General features: G+C 36.8%; 1 pseudogene; it reads left to right on the forward strand.

Moving 5' to 3' along the window:
• Positions 1 to 19,737: 19,737 nt before the first annotated feature.
• On the forward strand, positions 19,738 to 19,880 carry LOC119256498 (U2 spliceosomal RNA; annotated as a pseudogene).
• The last annotated feature ends 3,335 nt before the right edge of the window (positions 19,881 to 23,215 follow it).

The raw sequence follows: 23,215 nt of genomic DNA on the forward strand, positions 1-23,215 counted from the left end.
GTCATTCCCTTAACCATTCACCACTCATGTGTTAACCAGTGTTAGTAGTCCTATCTCTGATGTCTTAACTTCATTTATATATAATTGTTTGCTGTATATTGACATTAACATAATGTGGCCTTCTAATCACCATCATGGAAACAGAGTTTACACAAGAGACTTTATAGCTCCCAATAGCTTCCTGGTCTTGTTCTACTGTGTTTTCTGCTATTCTCTTGGTTAGTTATATTAGCTTCTTTCAAACAGTTATTTATTTGAGCATGATGGTTTGGTGGTTCTGCATGTTGGTTTGGTGGGTCTATCACTCTGGATTTGACTGACGTAGAATTTCCCAGAATGTCTTTATATATTTGCAGATTGGATTGGAACTGGTAGTTTTTAACTTTGATTATAAATTAGAATTATTAAAATGAAATTATGAGTATTATTTAATTTTTCATGCATTTTAGTCTGAAGAAGCCATATATTTGGTGACCAAACATGATTTTCAAGTAAAATTTCCTGGGAAATTCTACCAGGCTATGCAACTAAACTCTGAGCATTTATACAAAGAGAACCTGAATATGCAAGTGAAGCATGTATTCCAAGTGAAACATGGAACACTTTATTTAGGAAGCAAAAGATAAATTCTCAGAACAACACTTCAAAGCTCTCCACTGGTACCCTCTGTCATGGAATGGTCCACATCCAACATCATTAAAGACAACAATGATCTACCCAATCCTGTCAAGCTTTCCACAAGATTTTGCTGGTGAATCATGAACTGGAAACACCGAAAGAAATAGGAAGGGCTCAGTCACCCATCTAGGATGTCCCTCATCTGCCTTAAAATTAAGTTTTTCTAATGTGTGCACATTAATGAAGTTCTATATATTATTAATGTTACAATGCTTTAGAATGAGTGTTATGATAATAGATGAAAAGCCTCAAATCATACCTGAAAAACACTTTGAAAAGTAAGAGGTCAAGCAATTTGGCTTTTCTTAACAAAAAGTTTGATATAAAATGTGATCTGCATTTAGTGGTAGACACATATGTCAAAAAACTCTAATCAATTATATCAGATCAGATAATTTCAAAAAAAACCAATAAAAACAACTTAAGAGAATGTATTAAAACAGGTGAGATCTTTAAATGGATTTTCATGTAGGACATATGCAGGGAAATCTGGAAGTGTGTGGTAGACCACTTAACTACTAAACATCTTTCCCTATAGAGTTTTCATTGAGTCTATTTGTCATTTATTATCTCCCTATTTAAACAACCCCTGTATAAACACTTGTGCTTTAAAACCTATCTTGTAGTGTAGAAGATATTATTGAAAGTATCACAGTTTACTCCTTGCTATCAATGCTAGAGAACTTCTGAAAACATTTTAATTAAGTCATTTTGGATATAACTTTGATCACAGTGGATTTAATTGTCATATACTGAGTCTTGGAATAGATACATAATATTTGAGGAGATGTGGGAAGAAAGAAAATACTATACACAATGTAATAAAGCCTACAGTTTATCACTAACTACTAGACTGTGAAGGAAATGATCAGAAAGAGAGAGAGTATGTGAATTCCCCGCACAAGGATTTCAGTATAATTTTTGTTTTTACCAAACGGGTGTAAAAGACTGCTAAAGTCCAAATCAAACAGGCAGCCATTATTGTTCTTTGTACTGAAGCCTTATGCATTCCTTTATCAAACTCCCTCTTAACTGGGTCATACAATTTTCCCCAGGTACATGTTGAGCCCTTCTGTTTCAGAGTAAGTGTATATTAGGAAATCATAGGTACAGACACTTATTCCCTTACATGTTTTCCATAACTATATCCACTGCTAACTCAATCACCTTGAACTGCCATTGGCAGAAAACCATAGATTGGGTGGCTTAACAGAAATTTATTTCCTCACAATCTTATAGAGTGGAAAGTCCAAGATCAAGGTTCCAGTAAGGTTTTGTTTTTTTTTTTTTTTCTTTTTAAAGATTCATTTATTTATGCCTACAAGAACTGGGGTACAGGCTAGAGATGCAGGGGGCAAGAGGATTCACCAGAGACAGAGTGGGGAACAGAACAGACAGACTGACTGAAACACACTGCTGAGGGGAGCAGCGGGCAAGGCGGGAGAGGTCTGCTTCACCATGTGGGTTGCTCCCTAGCTGGCTGGAGATTGAACTCGTGCTGCAGAGGCTGTGGATTGCTTCATAGTGCGCTACTTAACCCCTTGCACCACCAGGGAGGCCCTCCAGTAAGTTCTGATGACATCTCTCTTCCTGATTTGCATGTGGCCCTTTTCTTACCGAATCCTGACAGAGTCAAGAGAGAAAGCTGTTTCTTGCTCTTTCCTAAAAGTGCACCACTCCTACCAAATCCCACTCTCATCATTTCACTTACTCTTAATTATAGTTTATCCCCAAAAGCAGCATGTGGGGGTTTAGAGCTTGTTGAACATATGAATTTTGGGGGTGTATGATTTAGTTCTTAGCCTTGTCAGTATGTATAAGCAAAACCTTGAAAACTGGGCCTCCCTTATGGCACAGGGGTTAAAGACAGCCACTACAGCACGAGTTCGATCCCAGCTGTCCAGGGAGCAACCCACATGGCGCAGCAGACCTCTCCTGTTGTGCCCGCTGCTCCCCTCAGCAGTGTATTTCAGTCAGTCTGCCTGTTCTGCTCCCCACTCTTTCTGGTGAATCCTCTCACATACCCCCTACACCTCTGGCTTACACCCCCATTCTTGTATGCATAAATAAATAAATCTTAAAGAAAAACTTGAAAATTTACAAAAGTAAATTATCTAGGAATAATATAGAATAGAAAAATTTATTTTGTGAGAGTGAGGTAGTGAATTTTATGTAATTATTTCAAACAAAATAAAATGTTATGTTTTGTTTTGAAAAAAGTGGAAGATTTTAGAAGGCTTGCTACGGTATAGAATGGGGTTATTAATTATAGAAAAAAATGACTGTCAATACCTCATCAACATGTCTCCATCTGATTAACTTGTGTTCTTATTAAAAAATAAAACACATTTCACTTGTAGAAGAGGTATCCATGACTGTTTGATTTAAACAATAAACCTTCTGCAGCATGTATCTGCTTGATTTATGAAACAAACCTTCTCCCATAGTAGCTGACTGATGGAGCTGTATTGATTTGTCAATCCCTGTGTGTGGTGTGGTTTTCAAAGCTGTCATTCTGCACATTATATCCAGTTAGGAAAAAAACCCACAATGAGAAAATGAAAAGCCACAGGCCTATGTGATCACTGTACTTGTTACATGTGGATATCTCCAGAAGCACCTTTATAGTAATGAAATCATCACCTTTCATTTATATAAATCCTTTCATTTCAGGAGCTCAGAGTGGTTCAGAAATGTCATTCCGCTGATCCTCACAGCTGCTCTCGAAGACACTGACAGGGACCTATTAAAATGTTAAGTGGGTTTGGTCCTAGCAAATGATAATCATAGTTAACTTAGGGGCAAAAGAAAATGTTCTCAACAGAGGGATGAATCTGCATTACTTTCCATGGTGGGAACATTTAAGGAAGATCATATTCTGGCATGTGGTTACTGTGATGTCTCATATTCTAAGGATCTGTTAAACCAGCAGCTGAGAGAAACAAGATATCACAGCAGCTATTTAATTCAAGAGTTCTGCTAGGAAACTCAATTTGTTCTTGAATGGAAATCTGACATAAATTCTTCAACATGCCTTCCTCCTCCACTCTGACTCTATGTAATGCCAATGGATATAAATGTAAATGTATAAATAACATATAGATGCAAATAAAATGCACCTTCATTAGTACAACTATTAGGTGAATCAAACTTTTGAGGACTCATCTAGAAAGAATCTAGATAGCCTAATGACTCCAAGAGCAGGTCTTATTTTTTGGGTTTAACTTCTGCTTGTTTATTGTTGTTTTGAGCATCTAAGGTTTACCATTGGGTACCAACACTGATTACAGGGAGGTTTCAGGTGATTTGGACGTTGTCATTTTTGAGGTTTTTGGTAGAATTTTAAAGATGTGGGAAAGCACTTTTCTTCTGGGTGGGATGTTTGTAGCCTTCGTCAGATTCTCAGATAACCTTTTAAATCTCTAAGTTAAGGACCATCTTGGAGGCTAGAAAAGGTGTTGTCAGAATTAGTGTCTCTGGTTTTAGTCTACCACGTCCTGATTGTGTCTTCATGCATGCCTTTTTATCTACCGGAGTGGAGAGAAAGAGACTCTGGTTTCTTCCTCTTCTTATAAAGGACACCAGTTCTATCAAATTAGTGTCCTGCCCTTATGACCTCATTCTAACTTAATTACCTCCGTACCTCCAAATATTTTCATATGAGAGTGAAGACTTCAACATACGACTGTTAGGAAGATACAATTCAGTCCAAGTAAAAATTACATCTATAACTGGACTTCATCAAAAGAATACAGAAACCATGAGAAAGAGCTCCCAAATCTCAACACTGAAAAAATTTGAGCAAACAAAGTAGATAATTATAATATTGGATTGTATAATCAAATAACAAAATAAAGATGAGCCTATAGTCATATAGGTAGGTAACTGAATATATGGGGGTGGAGGAGGAACAAATAAATCTCCCTGAAATAAGAATCTCAAAGCATAAATGTAGATACACAACCATTTGGTGGTGGGGCTTCATTTTAAGAGTGGGCTAGACTTAGTAACTCACTTCCAAGAATATAGTATGAATGACAGGAGTAGTAAGGACATTGAAGTGATCAACTGACTTCATTTTAGCGTGTGATCAATAATTTCACCAATGATAAAACATGTACTCTCTCACATGGAATGAAGAAAAAGTTGCTCTATACTGTATCCTTTCAGAATCTCACAAGCACAATCTAATCTTGAGAAAATATCAGGGAAACTCAATTTCAGGAACTTTATTCAAAATATTTGACCAGTATTCTTCAAAATTGCCAAGGTAATGAAAAATAAGAAAAGTCTGAGAAAATGTCACCAACTTGAACTAAAGAGGTAGAACAACAAAATGCAATGCTATGTTTTGTATAGGATCCTGGAATAGAAAAATTTTTTTTTAAAAGGACACAAGAGCCTCCCCTGGTGGTGCAGCGGTTGAGCGCTGGACTGTGAAGCTGCTCACAGCCTCTGCAGCGCCGGTTCGATCCCCGGCCACCAGCCAGCGAGGGTCCCACATGGTGTGACAGACCTCTCCTGCCGCGCCCACTGCTCCCCTCAGCAGTGTGCTTAGTCAGTCTGCCTGTTCTGCTCCCTGCTCTGTCTCTGGTGAATTCTCTCACCCTCCCAAACTTCTGACTGTACCCAGTGCTTGTATAAATAAAATAAATAAATCTTTAAAAAATAAATAAATAAATAATAAAAAGGACATAAGTGGAGGGCCTCCCTGGTGGCACAAGGGGTTAAGACGCAACCTATGAAGCTATCTGCAGCCACTGAAGCATGGGTTCGATGTCCCCACCAGCCAGGGAGCTGCCCACATGGTGCAGCAGACCTCTCCTGATTAACCCACTGCTCCCCTCAGCAGTGTATTTCAGTCAATCCACCTATTCTGTTCCCAACTCTGTCTCTGGTGAATACTCTCACCCCCCCCCAACAAGTCTGGCCTGTACCAGTTCTTGTATGCATATATAAATAAATCTTTTTTAAAAAAAAAGACATAAGTGGAAAAATTAGCCAGTACAAATCAAGTTGTAACTTAGTGGTTTTGAAACAATGTTCAGTTTTTACTCATGACAAATGCACTATGCTTATGTTTAATTAACATAATTAGTGGGATTACATGATCAGCTATTATTAGCAGAAGTGGGATGTGGAATATGTGGGAAATCTTTGCATTTTGTTTTCAACTTTTGAGTAAATCTGAAACTATATCAAAATGAAAAGTTAACTATTATTACTCTAATTCCTTAAATTTCTCAAAAGGAATTTGTGCATTTTCTTAATTAATTCCATATGGTTATTTTTCCTCCACCACTGCAAGCAGTTGCTATTTATTTGTCTGAACACTAGATGATTTTCTTGCTTCTATATGCGGGTTAATTATCCCATAGATGGGGGTAAATCTATTTTTAAATACAAAAGTCACACCAAGGATGGTAAAACTGGCAAGATACTCATTTTATAAATTGGATGCAGTCTCTGAAACATTTAAAGTGAAATTTACATAATATATAATCAATTCAATTAAGTGTGCACTTCAGGGGCACTTCATGCATCTACAATTTTGAGTAAACTTCCACTGCTCTGTAGTTCCAAAACACTTTCATTATCTCAGAAGAATATCTCCTCTCCTCTCCTTATCACTCCCTCTCTCTCCATCCACTAGCAAACACAAATCTGCTTTCTTTCTTCAAATATTTGCCATTTGAGATATTTCAAATAAAAGTTATTCTATAATATTGGATCTTTTGTGTCTAATTTCTTTCAATTTGCATAACGCTTTTGAAGTTTGTCAAAGTTGTGGAATGTATCTTTTCATAACAATATAACATTGCATATATGAAGTCTATATCCATTCATTCCTTGATGTATACATTTTTTGTGATTATGAATAGTACAGCTATTAATACTTAAAACCAGTATTTGTTTGAATACCTGTCTTCTGTTCTTTTGGGTATTCAAAGGAATTTCTAGGTCATATCAGTCTATGCTTAAGTTTTTGAGGAAGCACAGAATTGATTGGTTTTCCTTTTTTTAGGGAATATTCACTGGAATTTTGATAGAGATTAGATTGACTCTACAGGTCAATTTTGGGAGCACTGCCGTATTTTTTAAATTTTAAATTTTTTTCTTTAACAAAATTATGGAGGAATTCACATCAAAATTCAAGAGCAAAGGTAGAGATCAGATTTACAAACAGTTTTTTTTAACTTTTTTTTGATAAGGCTGGAACAGACTTCAAATTAAGGCACAATCCATGCAGTTCTGTCCACTTCAATTCTTTGGGCATATTTAAGGAAGTTAATTTTAAAATTGTATCTATTAAGTCTATTGCCTAGGCTTCTTCAGGAATTGTTTTTTATTGATTTTTTTTCTACCATCAATGGATTTTGCTTTCTTGTATGATTTATAATATTTTAACAAGAACTGGATATTTTGACTATTTTAATTTAGTAACTCTGGAAATCAGATTCTTTCTTGCTCTGGGAATTACTGTTGCTACTTAGTGAGAGCTGCATCTTCCATTTGTTCAGTTACTTTTCCAAGTTATTCCTACAAAGTCTATATTTCTTGTCATGTGTGGTAACTAAAGTCCTGTTTTCTTATCTCCTTGATCTGCCAGTAATTGACAGATACTATCTTAAATGTTTGGAACAATATATATATTTTTTAATAAGCTTTTATGTCTTAACATTCTTTTAACAAATGGCACTGTAAAAACCACATCTGTTGAGGGACTGAAACAGATCTGGTCTCTATACTAATCTCTAACTGACTACCAAACACATCTAAACACACAACTCTTAAGGGTTTTTTTAAAATATATATATATTAAAATATTATATATATATATATATTTTGGTTCATTTTTGTGCAATATTTGATTTCACCTCTCAGGTGTAATCCCTGTAAAATTTCCATCACCAAGTCACCTGTGAACCATCACCATAGTCTCCTGTGCTCTTCCTGCCCCTCTTTCAATCGCTTTCCATCCCTCTCCACTTTCCATGTCTCCAATTTTAGTTGCCTGCTAGTTTTGTTTTCTTTTTTTTTCCTTATCCCTTATTTGGTTCTCCTATATTCCTACTGTAAGTGAAACCATTTGATATCTGTCTTTTTCCTTCTGACTTATTTCACTGGTAGGACAAGACCTTTGTTACTCACTTGGCACTAGAAAGCAACACCAGCAATGCAGGTTACCAACTTCATTGCTGCTGCAGAGATAGCAGTGTGGGGGTGATATTTTCTATAAAAATGACCAAGTTCACCAAAATCAACCATTCTCTACTCACTAAGTACTTTTCTGGGTGTTGTAAGTATTCCCTGATGACAGTTTTAAAGTAGTTCATTCTCAAAGTTCTAGCCAGCTCAATAGTTGTTTGGTGGAAAGTCTGATTTCTGGAAGTTCCCATTCAACTGTATTCCGTGACATCAATCTCCATAAATTGTTTATGGTCCTATAAATAAGTGTCTTTCAACTTACATTCTCCGTGGCATTTATTTATTAAATGACAGTCATGTTTTCTGGCATTATTTGACTTTCTCTCTCCTGAGTTGATATTGATGAATCTGAGCATCGTAAATAGAGCTATGATATAACTCCACCATATTTCTCTCAGAGTATGCAGTTCTCAAAAAATTTATCTACATTAAATTTCTAACTTTCAAGTTATAGTCTAATCTATCATTTCACAGGTATAAAAATTGAGATTCAGAATTAAAATGACTTGCTTAAAACTCAGCATATCCACAACTCAACTATAGAGTCCCTTACTTCAAATTTAATGAACTTTCACACAAATATTATTTACATTTCCTTCCATGTTTCTCGCGTTTCTCATATTTTTTACCTAAAAAGTAAGCATTGACAGGGACTGTGTTATGGATATATAGATATCAGAGAATAAACATTGATGGTATTGTGCTTAGTGGTGATTATGATCATATCCAGGCACAAGATTCTAAACCCCTCAATCCAAAAGATTCTAAATAGAGTAAAACATTCCTCTAACCATGTCAGCTATTAAATTTTCATAATTTTGCTCTTACTTATATTATCCTTTATAAACATACACAAATGGAAGATATTTTTCTTTAATGATAATTTTGTTTAAATGGAGCATAGTGTCATATTCTGCTCTTTTAAATCAAAACTGTCACTGTCATCCTTCTACATTACTCATATAACACATTTACTTTTTGTAGCAAAACAACATCTGTGGCATGCATGCTACATTGTTTATACAGATATTTTCCCATGATGAACATTTATTTTTATTTCCATCTTTTTCAAATGCAAAAACGTGCTATTAGCTCTTTAGCTGCCAATATTCTCATTTATGTTGTGCTGATTCCTAGGAGTGGGGTCAGTTGCAGAAAAGCATGTGTATTTTTTTGTCTTTAAAATATGATTCTAGATTGTCTGCCACAAAGACTGTAATGCCTCAAGTTTCTATTAATTGCACATAGGAATTAAATTTATTTCCCCAATAGAGAATTTTCATGGCAATTTTTACATTGAAGCTCAGAATTCAATACAGATCTTTTTTTAAAAGATTTATTTATCCATGCATACAAGAACTAGGGTATAGGCCAGAGGCATGGGAGGGTGAGAGGATTCACCAGAGATAGAGTAGAGAAGAGAACAGGCAGACTGACTGAAATACACTGCTGAGGGGAGCAGCAGGCAAGACAGGAAAGGTCTGCCATGCCATGTGGGTATCTCACCTGCTGGCCAGATTGAACCCGCACTGCAGAGGCTGTGGACAGCTTCATAGTGCTGTGCTCAACCGCCTGCACCACCAGGGAGGCCCTCAATACAGATTTCTGTGAAATACATTGGACAGTTTTCTTCAATGACTTTGCCTGTCACTGGAATAAAAATGTAGTGTTCAAGGTATTTGTTATGTTTTGTTTTTCATTTCTGCAAACATTCTGGTAATCATTTTGTGTACTAGGGCTGATGGAAAGCAAGATAGAATGGCAGGCACCACTTATCAAAAGGAGCCCTATGTCTCTGAGGCAGGACCCATGGAAGCAGAGAAGCTTTACTCTCATCATGCATTTGATTAAGGGCAGATGTTACAGTTATTTCCCAGGAAATGGATTTTATGGTCACTTTTTCAATATACTGCACTGAGTAATAAATGAAAGTCATTCAAATTCCTCTCCTTACAGTGAATAAGAAATAATCAGAACTTCGAATTATATTAACAAGTTAAAGAAAAAATAATTCAAGTCTTTTTACTTTGCAGTTTATTTTGGTAGAAATTCGGATAAATATTTGATACACACACACACACAAACTAACATAGACTCCTTTCTGGAATCCCTTTTCCTCTTAATGTACACTTTTATTTTAGGCATTATTCAAAGCCCATCTCAAATAGAATTGCCTTTTTAATGAAGTTATTCAAGATTTCTCAAATAAAAAAATAATTATCCTATTGGCTATATTTTCATCATTTTCTGTATTTTGCTATCTATACTTACATTTGCTCTATTTTACTTACGTAAGTAAATTACAAACTACCTTGATTTACTATAACCTTATTTTCTTAAGTGCAAGTACTCTCTTTTTATTGGATAGATTCCCAAGAGTGGAACTGGTGTCACAAGATATGCATACTTTTAATTTTAAAATATGTTATCAGATTGTTTGACACAAAGACTGTGACATTTCCAATTTCAATCACTAACTTTATATCTTTACATTTAAGAGATTGTCACATAAATAGGAAATCAGAAACTATTCTTAAATATATTCTTTTAGATCTGGAAGATCACTATTTTACAATTTACTACCTGAGCAACACTGGAGAAATTATTAAAATCACTGAAACTCAGTTTTCCTCTCTGTAAAATGGGATACCATTTACAGTTCATATAATTCCCTCATGTGGCCAAATATAATAGTATATTTTTTTGTCAGTCAATTTTTAGTAGATGTCAGTTTTTATTATTTTTAAATGAACTGACTTGAATCAATAACTGTTGTATATGATGGTCACAAAAATGATTATTTTATAAATATTGATGGTGTCACTGATAAATGTTAATAAACTATCCTAAGGACTAGAGAAAGACAACCTAAAAAACTAATCCTTTGAAACTGACTATAGACCTGAAGCATCCAAAGTGGGTAGGGAGTGGGGTAGGGGTGGGAATAGGAACAAATAGGGAAGGAAGCAAAATGGACTACATTGGTGGACTGTGGGTGATGTGGTGGGGGTAACATACAGTGGTGATACCTGAAGAGAATCTATCAAGTGACCTGTCTCTATCACTCTGTCTCATAAATAATCCATCACTAGTAGTTTAATCAACAAATAATATATGAATACATGGGTTTAGGGCAGTGATTTGCTATCTGACTACCAGTACAGTTCATTATTTCAGGCCTGAGAAAAGCAAAAAGGAGATGAAAAGGGAAGCTCAACTTTTGTTCATCTTAACTGAGATGACAGATGTTTGTTGATAAAGAATTTTTCTCCTGTCTTCCATTGTGCTGCTAGAACATCTGAAAACCTCCACTTCAAACTTCATAGTTGACCATCTAGATCTGCCTTATGTTTTTATACAGGAAAGTCCAACTGCCAGATTTATGTTGAATCATTGGCTTTAAGGTCCGTTGGTCTCAGAAAAGGGGAGAAAGTAGCCTTTGTTTAACTGACAGTCCTCTCAGACATGGAAGAGGTGATCAGTATTTCCTGTGAGGAAGCTGATGGCTATCTTACCATTCTGATTTCTGGATCCTGGGATGTCACAAGGTCAATGTTTAGTGCATACCTGATTAACCAACTATTGAATGGTCTTTCTTGCCTTGGTTATTTGAGTGTGACATGTCACAGACAAAATTTACTCCTCCTTGTTGCCTTTTCTCATTTAAAATTCTAGAACTCATTCTAGAAGCACCTTTCACCTACTGGTGGACACCACAGAAAATGTGAAAGCTTCTTGTTCCAACACTTTGAGAGTTACATTGAGATAGTAAACTATGAATTCAGTGATTAAAACAGAGGGAGCTGAAGAGAGACGACGCCAGTCCCTAAAGAAGAGAAAAGGATGCCAGCCTCTGAAGAAGAGAGCTGCAGATGCCAGACCCTAACGAAAAGAAGATGGTTCCAGCCTCTGAACAAAGAGGAAAAGAAGCATCCAGCAGTCAGCCTCCAAGGAGGGAAGAGAGGCCTCCAGCCCTGTCCCTGACATTGCCTGAAAGGAACACCTAAGGCTCTGGGTCTGGTGCATCTAAGAGCTATTTGTTACTGATATAACCCAACAACTCACAAAGAGCTGTTAACTCTGGGTGTCTCTGAACTGAAAGAGGGGCAGACAGGGCACCAAGGCAACAAGGCAGGAGGCTGGATAGAAGGCTGGAATGGCCACCCACCTGCCCAGGCTCTGAAACCAGAGAGCTAACAAAAAGCTCCAAAATGCCAAAAGGCCCCAAACCAAAACCAAGGGCTATAGCCTAACAAAGGACAGTGCCCAATAAAAGGACAGGTCACTGTCTGTGGGTTCTCACCCACACACACAATTGCAAGAAACCTCAGGCTCCAGGAACAACCACCATGGAGTTTATTTTACAAATAGGGGAAACAAAGAGTTTACTGTAGCCACATGTGGCCTGCTATCTCACCTAGACAGCATCAGTGGTGGTCACCACTGGTCACCACAAGTACTGGACAACACTGGCCAGTAGTAATGGTCATTACTGTCCTTCAGAGGCAGTGTCAGAGACACCCAGTGGCATCCTCTTCTCTTCTTCAGGGATTGTGGTCATCTCTAGCCAGCTCCCTCCGACTCTGGCTTATATCCTCTTTCAGGGCGCCCCACCCACAAGTCTGATTGGACCATTTTTCAATCCTGTGGCTGATTGGACCATTTACTAATCAACCCATAACAACTGATTGGTCCATTCCACAATCCCGGAAGTGTGCTTTACATAAAAGGGATCTGAGGAGCAACTGTCATAACTGATGTGTAGTTAGAGGCTGGGTCCTGGTAACAAAAGTCTGATTAGACCATTTAGCATCAAGTAGTTCATAGCTCGCACCTGATTGGTCCATTCCATGATCCAGGGAGTGCACTGCCACATAAAATGTCTCTGAAGAGCAACTGCCACAATTGACTTGTGGTAGAGCAACAGGTTGAAAGAATCCACTGCTCTTGCCAGCTCCCATCGCAGTGGTGGTTGGGTTCCAGTAACAATTCCACACACTGTCTTCAAATGCCATAACAAGCCCAAAGGCACAACCTTACATAGAGCAGATTATAATTTTAAACTTCTCAGGCCATCAAAGAAAACTGAAACACGAGCAGTTGAAGAGACACATAAGGAGAAACAACACCCAAAACCTAAACTCTATTGAAAAATAATAAGGGAGGGAAATTTTCTACCAGAAAGCTTGACTTGGTCTCGAGAGTGACCTTGGCTAATTGATGGGTTTTGTGATGGGGAAGGTGGTACTTTTGTTGTCTTTTTAACCTGCATAATCTAGAGTTCTGTCCCGGCCTTTTTCATGATGGTAAACCTTTAGTAATGATTTTTAACTGAGTTTTGTAGTCCCTCCAATCTATGATAGTTAAAATTTCCTCAAAGCATCTGTAAAATGTATCAAACAAACCTACAAATATATTGCTGCTACTGATGATCAGGTTTATGCCTTTTGAAACAGTGGTATGCAACAAAAAAATATTGTTTACCAATGGGATTTTCACTGATGTAATATACCCAGACTTCATATAAATGTCCTTGATGTGCCTCTTGAGACTAGTTATCTTTTTTTTTTTAAAGATCTATTTATTTATGCGTATAAGAGCTAGGGTACAGGCCAGAGATGCGGGGGTGAGAGGATCCACCAGAGACAGAGTGGGGAGCAGAACAGGCAGACTGACTGAAATACACTGCTGAGAGGGCCGGGGGTGAGACAGGAGAGGTCTGCTTTGCCATGTGGGTTTCTTCCTGGCTGCCAGGGGATCAAACTCGTGCTACAGAGGCTGTGGATTGCTTCATAGTGCTGTGCTTAACCCCCTGCACCACCAAGGAGGCCTGAGAATAGTTATCTTTATATCAGGATAGCAAAGCAGACCTACTCGACCTCTATTGCTGTTACCTGTGCTCCATTTTCACTTTCTTCTATGAATATCATCCATGCTCAACTTAGCTATAGTCAAGTGGTGTCTGGGTTCAAATATGAGATACCATCTATTTCGCTTGAATTGTTACCTCAGGTATGTGACTTAACTTTCATGCTTCAGATTTTTCAACTATAAAACAAAACTAATGCTAATGCCTCCTGCATGGAGTTGTTTTGAAGATGAAATGAGTTAGTGTACTAATGAAAAAAGAATACCATTCAGCATGTAGTATGTGCTCAGTAAATTATATTAACTATTATAATAAATTACAATCACTAAAAATAACCCTGGGGATGTATTTATTATCATAGACCTATTCAGGTGAACCAAACTGAGACATGAACTGAGGTTGCATAATTGGAAGAAAATGAAAATATACCTCACCATTTATTATTTTACTTTGCTAGTGAGACCAAGAAGAAACCTGAACATATTAATAATGGTCTGATTACTGGCTGATTACTTTTAGTCAGTGTAAATTACAATGTCAGGAAGAAATACAGTGGTTCACAGCAATAAACCATTCCAGTTCTTCTCAAAGGAGAAATATGTGGTCAGTCCCAGAGACCTCCATCAAGAAAGGTGAAAAGAAGGAATTACAGTAAAAACCACTGTAGATGGAAATGGATGTATTTATTAGTCTGTGCTATGATCTCTGACTGTATAAACTATATTTTCTAGTTTCTTTATCTGATGTTTTGACATCTGGGGTCTTGCTGAGTTGGGAAGGAGCACTTCCCCAGGGTTAAGGGCTAGCACATTCCTAGAGATAGGCAACTCTCCCAATATGCAAACTGACCTTCCTTTGTGGATTTTATCAGTATTTTACACTCCAGAGAGATCAATCCTCTGCCATAATTGCTCCAGGACCAGACGCAAGACAATGAGAGACAGCCCTGATACTCCAGAGTCCACTTGAATTATTCAAGCTCAACTGTTCCTAAAACCACTTAGCCTGCTAACTCTGCCTTGTCCATTCCTTCCTACCAAAACTAAAAAAAAAAGCATTTTCTATAGCTTCCTGGCTCTCTTTCTTTCTGAAACTGATCTAAGTGGTTTTTTGTTTGGTGTCCGTGTCAAGGACCCCTTCTCTTGGGGAACTGTGAGTAATACTTAATGTTTTCAAAAGCAATCATCTCCTGATCTGTTGAACTTACCAAATCAAACTAAAAATAAATTCTTGGATATTTGTTAAAACCTTCGCAGATGCAGCTTTTTAATTCTGCAAAAAAAGCTGTGTGAAGCATGGCAAAATCCTCCACAACAATGATTCTATCATTTTTTAAAATTAGGTAGTTATTGTGGGCTCAGTGGTTTGCAAAGATTTATTGCAAAATAATTTTTGTTATAAACCTGGTTTATTTTTAACTATTTCTAGGGGAGTAAAACAAATAAAAAAGGTCATTGCCCATTAAGTCACCCACTGATATAGATTTTATTAAAAACACAGAACACAGTAGATAATTAATATGATGAAAGTGACTGTCTATGATATGTAAAATTTCAGATAAAAATATCACTCTCATATTGATCAATATTCTCAGCCATTATTATTGCCCTTCAACAGTACTCAGAGCTTTGCTGTGCACTATTTAACAATGATGCTAAATTTAAAAGGTACATACTATTATATTTTCTTCCAAGTTGTTGGTAAGGAAGCAGGTTTAAATTGGGTAAGTCTCATATTGTTGAAGCCATAAATTAAACTCAGGTTGTCTGATTTCAGAATCTGTGATTTCAGCCACTGCAGTAAATTGACTGAACCATGACAGTCACCATGAATCATGCTTGTCCACATTCTCAACTACATTCATCCTATGCATTCATGGGATGATGGCGGTGAAGATTTAATAAATCTTCAATTTATTAAATATCTTCAAGGTTCTGAGGGAGGTACTCCACCAATATAATGGCATATAATTTTAACAGAAAGCTATGACAGGTAACCTCATGCTAGAGGCAAAAACACTGAGGTTCAAAAATATTTACATCCAAAAATATTCACTAGAAAGCAGAGTGAGTCAATTTTCAGAGACAGGCATGGACCACAGAGTTCATGACTTTGAACCAGAATTAAGAACACAGAACTAAGAGAAAGTGCCATCACTTTCCAGAAGGGAACAGAGTGGCAAAATCTAAACGAAGGACGCACTGTTCAGAGCATGAAGGAAATGGGGTGTGCAGCAATAACACTGAGGCAGCAACTTGATATGGAATAGGCAATTTACTAGCTGAATATGGTAGAAAGAGTATTTTGAGCACCTGTATATCACAGAGTCTTGCCAAACATAATACATTTAGAACAATGCAAGTGCACTCTGGAATTCTGCAAAGCTCTGTAATTGAGATTTACTCTGAGGAGATTTGTGCTTAAAACCATCCTAGCACCAGGCTTCTCTACGTTTGGCTGGAAATTTCAAGTAAACTATTTTAGTACAAGCTAGAAAGTTGCTTGATAAATATGTTCTTATGGGTAAATAAATGAAAATTAATTATTAAAACTACAATTTATTACATATATAGTAAATACCAATAATGAACATTGAGCATGTTATATTTTTTAAAAATATGGTATATCAAATCCTATCAAGAGAAATACAAACTAAATTTTATCATGCATATTTTGTATCTGAGGAAATAAGACTTAGATTGGTAAAGTGAAGCACCTGAAGTAATACAATAAATATTTGTTGAACTCAGTTTTCACAATCGATTGGAATTGATCCATGAATCACTATAAAGAGTTTTCTGCTCGCGGTTTTTTGTTTTTTTTTTTTTTCCAGGTAACTTCAGTTTGCAATTGGAAATCTAACAAGCTTAAGCAGAAGCACTATTCCACTTTGGACAACAATCTAGTAATGCTGGCAGTTCCCATTCTTATATTACCCAGCACTTTCTCTCCTAGAGGTTTCCTTTTTTTTTTTTTTTTTTAAAGATTTATTTATTTATTTATTTTATTTATACAAGCACTGGGTACAGTCAAAAGCGCGGGAGGGTGAGAGAATTCACCAGAGCCAGAGCGGGGAGCAGAGCAGGCAGAAGGACCGAAGTACACTGCTGAGGGGAGCAGAGGGCGGCAGGAAAGGTCTTTGCACCATGTGGGACCCTCCTCTGGTGGCCGGGGAGCAGCCGGGGATCGAACCGGCACAGCAGAGGCTGTGGGCAGCTTCGCCACCCAGCGCTCAACCGCTGCGCCACCGGGGAGGCCCTAGAGGTTTACTCTGGAAGCATCTTTTACACATGCTCAGAGAAGATATGAGCAAGAATGTTAAAAGCGTCCTTGTGTATGATGGCAAACAAAGAAACACAATAATAAGAGTGTTTGAAAGAGATAAATCACATGTCAACAAAAGTTTACAATTGTAATTCTGAAAGGCTACTAAGGTAAGTTTCAGGGGAAAAAAGCAAAAGCAAAATAAACACATTTGTAATGAGAAGAGAGGGTGATGATCTATCAGAACAGCGGGCATGATCCTTGACTAGTCTAAGAATCAATTAGTAAAGATGATTTTTTTCATTCACTGAAATGATAGTGTAATAGTTACAATGAATGCACCTAATTAGTATAAACATTAGTAAACCTCAAAATTATAGACTTGTGTTTAAATAGCTTATAGAGCTTATTTACATATTTGAATATGCAAATCATAACACAAACCCATAGTATATGCAATTAGTTTCCTCTTGTTACAACACAAATAACACAAATTTAGTAACTCAATGTTCTCAAGTAACTGTATAACCTTGAACCACTTTCTTAACATCATTTAAGGCTCATTTACAAAGTGAATATAATAATTGCACTTAACTCATAATATTATCATAAAGATAAAAAATATAACACATTTGAAGTGGCACCTTTTCTGGAAAAGAATATAGTTAAAGCTGCCAGATATAATAAATAACAACAGAGGACACCCAGTGCAATTTAAATTTCAGAAGATATGTGTATATACAAGCATGTCGCAGAGAGAATAGCATACTCAAACTCCCACTAAAGAAACCCAATGAGCTATACTTTTTCTGGTATCCCCAGACAGACAACAATACCTGGTAGTTGGTAGCTAGTTTTTTATTAATAAAATTTGAAAACTAGAAGATTTAATTAACTTGTATCTCTAGTGTCAAGTCAGAGGTTTAGAACATACATGGAGTTAGGATGAAAACAAAGGGAGCTTTACATTAGAGGAATAATATTTCCCTAGCAGTTGTAATGAGATACCAGCCCAGAAATAGTTCCCTTTTACCAACAAGGGAGGAAAACAAAAGAGGAGATGGAGTTATGAAAGTGAGATACAGGCAAGAAGGAAGTCCCTCTGCTGTGAACCAGAACTGAAGATACTGAAAACTCAGGATTCCTGTCCCCCTCACTTTCTTTGACAGCTAACACTTTCCTTGACAGTTTAGTTCATTAGCTAAATGAATTAAGCACTTCAATTAAAAGTCACCTTGACTGCAGCAATCAATCAGTCATCAAGGTTGCCCTAGTATTTAAGCTAATCACTATGGGGAACATCAAGTTTTTATTAACTCTTGTGGACAAACACAAAAAATGTCTACAAAAGTATTACTTAGGAATTATAATTCCCACTGCCAGAAACTATATTTAGCAACTGCTATGAAATAAATATTATTTATAACATTCTTAGGATAAGCAACCAGGCTTATAATATTTTATCTATTTTTTAAGATTTATTTATTTATACACACAAGAACTGGGGTGTAGGCCAGTGGTATGGGGGATTGGGGGGTGAGAGGAATCACCAGAGAAAGTGGGGAGTATAACAGGCAGATCTACTGAAACACACTGCTGAGGGGAGCAGCGGGCGAGTCAGGAGAGGTCTGCTGCGCCAAGTGGGTTAGCTCTCTGGCCTGTCAGGGACCAAACTGGGTGCTGCAGTGGCTGTCCCAGAGCTTCATAGAGCTGTGTCTTTAATCCCTGCACCACCAGAGAGGTCCCAGGCTTATAATATTTTAGATATTTTACCATGGTGAAAAAACTAACAAGTGCATAGATAATATATTTGAAATTGCTTCAGTTTTTGCTCATCAAGATCAAAAACAGTTCTCAAAACTCAGTGAACAGCACACATTAAAAGGGACAATTTTACTGTATATATTATATCTCAATGAATAGTAATTCAAAAAATATGAGAAAGTAAGGTTATATAGCCACAGAAAATTTGAACTATGTTCTTATTCTTTCTTGTATTAAAAACACACCAATAAATGTTATTTAAATTGTAAAAAAAAAAAAGAGAGAGAGAGAGAGCTAAATCACTACACTGAAATTAAGGGTGAAGTCTGGTGTCCTACATACAAACTTGATTCTGTCTCTAAGCAGCAGTCTGACTTTGACTTTGGGAAATTTGTAAGTAATAAAGTTCCACATGTGAACTTCTTCATCTGCAAAATGGGCTAACTATATTTAATAATGGTTTCTTTGAAGATTTAATGAAATCATCCATATCAAGATTGAACTGAGATTTGATGCAATCACTCCATACTCTAGCCTAGTACAGCAATTTGCACTATGATTTAATTTAATGAATTCCTTTCCTTCAATTTGTTGTAGGGGAATTTCAAGGACACAGAGGCAAAGAATTTCTCACTTATTCAACAAACTGGAAGTGTGGAGAAAGAGGAAAAGGACATTGAGTCATTGCATCTCTGGAGGTAAGAGCCAACACTGGCCGGCAAAGAGGCCACAAAGAAACAGTCAGCACACAGCCTGCATGTCCATCCATTCTCCCAAATGACAGGAAGGTAAAAAGTGGTATTCACTGAGTTCATGCTTTTTCCCTTGTGTAGAGCTATGGTATTACCCTCTGGAGAAATTAATTTATTCAGGAAACATTTATTCAGTGACTCATAGAAGCCAGGTGTATTGGAGGCTTGTGTCATGAAACCGTCAGAAATCATTTCCTAATAATCGCTTCTCGGCCTTTTGGCTAAGATCAAGTGTAGAAATCATTTCCTAATATATTTGGGTCACTGAAAGCTGAGCTGGGGCTATCCATTAAGATATTGTAGCCTACTGATTTCCAAATATATCTTTATTTAGGTTCTCCCTCCCACTCCCCCAAGTAGGTCCTGAGTGGAAATAATTTAGAAACAAACACCAGAAAAGAAGGACAAAGGAAGGAATGTCAGCCAAAGGGTGTGTGCTATGGTGCCAGATTTCACAGGTGGTGACCACAGTTTAGTACATGGGAAATCTGTGGAAGCCACAGCCTCAGGCTGTGAGGAAGCCAAACAGCTCGAGCACATTAAAACCTGCAGAGGGATGTTCGAGTGGCGGTAGAGTTAATTTCTTAGTAATTCTGGTCCTCCTGTGGGCAGACAAAATACGAAGGGTAAACCAAAGATAGCCCTCAGGCAAAGAGAAGATTGAAGCTGGCAGACTGAAATATGGCAGATTTGCACTAAAAATTTGAGAAACATTTAATAACCTGAAATGCAGATGAGATTCTCACTCTCACAATTTGAAACCCAAGTAGCTAAGAACTGAGAGTTGTATTTATTGAGCTGTAACCATGTGTCAAATACTCTTCCATGCATAATTCATAGTACAGAACAAACAATATACTTTCCCTCACAAAATTTACATCGTAGTGAGGAGATGGAGAATAAATAATATAAATAAACTTTAGTGTAGTATGTTAAATAGTAATAATTTCAAAGGAGAAAAAATTAAAGTGGGGAAAGAGTAGTGGAAAGAGAAAAGGTAGTTTAAATTGGCTGATCTTGATGAACAGGAAACACACTAATGACGGAGGAAATAATTATTGTGACTTCTGCTGGAAATTATGATTAACAGATGCAATAGCAAGTGTAAAGGCGCTGAAGCAGGGGTTTGCATAGGGGGAGCAGAAAGCTGGTGCGGACAGAACATAGCGATGCTGATGGAGACTATGGAAGAGTCTAGTTGAGACTACTTAGGTATGAGCACATAAAGAAGAAAGAAGGGAGTTTGACAGTCCCAAGTTTGTTTCAAGGTTGAAATTTTAGCAGTTTGAGGAGGAACAAACAATTTCACTAACAGGAAATCATGTATACAGCAGGTCTTCAAATGACCTATATAATGGGTCCTTAGATAATATTATTTTCATTCAATGTGCTTTCATTAATCCTTCATGAGGGAAAAAAAATCTCAGCCTAGCCTACACTGAATGAAACAATGTTATCTGGGCCTGTTTCCACTATATCTCATTTTGCTTACTGGAAGTTTCCAAGAACCTATCAATGACAGTAAGTGAGAACTTACTGTACCAAAAAAATAAACAACAACAACAACAACAAACCTTCAGTAAGTGAGCAACCCCAAAAGCCAGTGTGGGGGGAAAATATTCCAAGCAAAAGAAAGTGGTCATTTGCCATCTTTCCCTCCTATGGAGGGACTCCTTCATTAAGGATGGGGCTACAGTTTGACATCCAAGATTTTATTGAGGCACTAGGAAATATAAGCATAAATATGGAAACAGACCAGTTTTACGAAGTTTTCGCAAGGTACATCTGGATTATGTAAAACCATTCAATAACATCTGTAGTACTCCATCCTCCTATAAGAGTAGGAGTAGTATGGATGGCATATAACATTAAAATACTTCAAACACAGTAAATATTTCTGTGCATGTGCTGTGAATATTCCATCAATATTGAGAAATCACCTTAAGATTCCTATTTATAAAATACTATGGGTCCAAGGAAAACTTACCTAGAAACAGAAATCCTGCTTATCTTGAAAAGACAATCTTCAGTTCCTCTTTCACTGCTTAGCTCTTTGTTTCACAGTAAATGATGATGCCAACAACTCAAGTCGTGTGAAATATCAATAACCTTTAACTTACGCCCATTTATGAAATTATGTGCCAATTGCTCTTACACACAGAATTGATTCCAGAGAATGAGCTTCTATTTCCAGCTGCACAGATGAGTCATTTAACCTCTATTTACCCTTTAAAGATAGTAAGAAATTGTTCTTTGGCCTACCTCACCAGGATAAAATGTCTGTTGGTGAGATAATGTCTATAAAACAATTTAAATGTCTCACTATAGAAGGATCAAATGTTTTCAAAGTAATTTGGATTTTCTGAACCAGAGGCTGAAGGAAACTCATGCAACAGTATTCTTTCAAGGACTTAATGGAGATTGGGGATGAAGGAAGATCCTTTCTTGCTGGCAAATGGAGAAACATTTGCACAAAGTTTTAAGGAGAGAAGCTGGCCCGTCTCAGATAAATCTTAGAGAAATCAGATAAATCTCATTATTCACCAGATGCAATCCACTTCCAAATCCTATTCATCCTCCATTATCACTTTCTTGCTAAGCACTACTTGCTTCTTTAAGCTTTAGTCTCATTTACTTTACCTAATCTACACAGAACTCTTGATTACCTGAACTACTATTAATATTTCTCCATTTCGCCCTTTACTTCCACAGTACATACCATCTCTTTTGTTTTATTCCTGGTGCTTTCATCAAACCCTTTACCTGGCCACTTCCAAAATACAGCATTTGCTTCAGCCATGCTGAACTGTTTGTAGCTCACCAAATACATACAGATATATTATATATCTGACTTTTACACATATGACTTCTGCTAGGAATATCCCATCTCTTCTTCTACAGGGGCAACAGTTGATCATGATGATTGGAGCAAGGACTTCAGCAAAGATCCAATACTAACCTACACTATTTATGTCTTTGGGCAAAATTCTGAATTTCTGAGTCTGTCACTCAGTGTCCCCTGAATAATACAGAGGTAACTATACTTAGCATATATCAAGAAACCCAGAGCTTCAGTTATTACTAATATGTTTTGGCAAAATCTGCCTTACCCTTTGAGTGAACCTTGCTTTTTTCTTTTGTGTACACTATTGTTATCAACCCCCTCTTCCTTTAGCAGACAAACTGTTTATTTCCTCTTTTGACCTACTCTTTTATCTTAAAACATCTTAGGAATGTTTGAAAGTAATTGTTTTTATGTCTGTATACAGGATTGTGCAAATTTATTGAAAATAGATCCAAATATTATTTATTTGCCAAATTCTGGCAAATAATGTCTTAATAAATGTGAATTGAAAAAAAAAATGAGAAATCTAGCATCACAGGATTTATCATAAAATATCCTACAGAGATAAAGCAAATACCTTTTCTCTCTTCTGGGGAATGCATGGTCCCCTAGAGCTTCACGGCAGAAATTACTTTGTGATTGTGTGATTTTTTTTTCCCCAGCTGATTTCCTCTTGGCCATGCAAATCTATAATGATTTACTCAGTAAAAAGTAAAAAATGGCTTGTGTTAGCTACTGCTTAGCATGCTCTAGTGTTGAATATTGCATCACAGTGTGAGTTTCATACTTTTTGGTAGCTGAAATATTTGGGATCAAAATTAGTTATTGCTAATC

Source organism: Talpa occidentalis, unplaced genomic scaffold, assembly GCF_014898055.3.
Source record: "Talpa occidentalis isolate TD23 unplaced genomic scaffold, MPIMG_talOcc4v2.1 talOcc4.3, whole genome shotgun sequence".
NCBI classification, from domain to species: domain Eukaryota; kingdom Metazoa; phylum Chordata; class Mammalia; order Eulipotyphla; family Talpidae; genus Talpa; species Talpa occidentalis.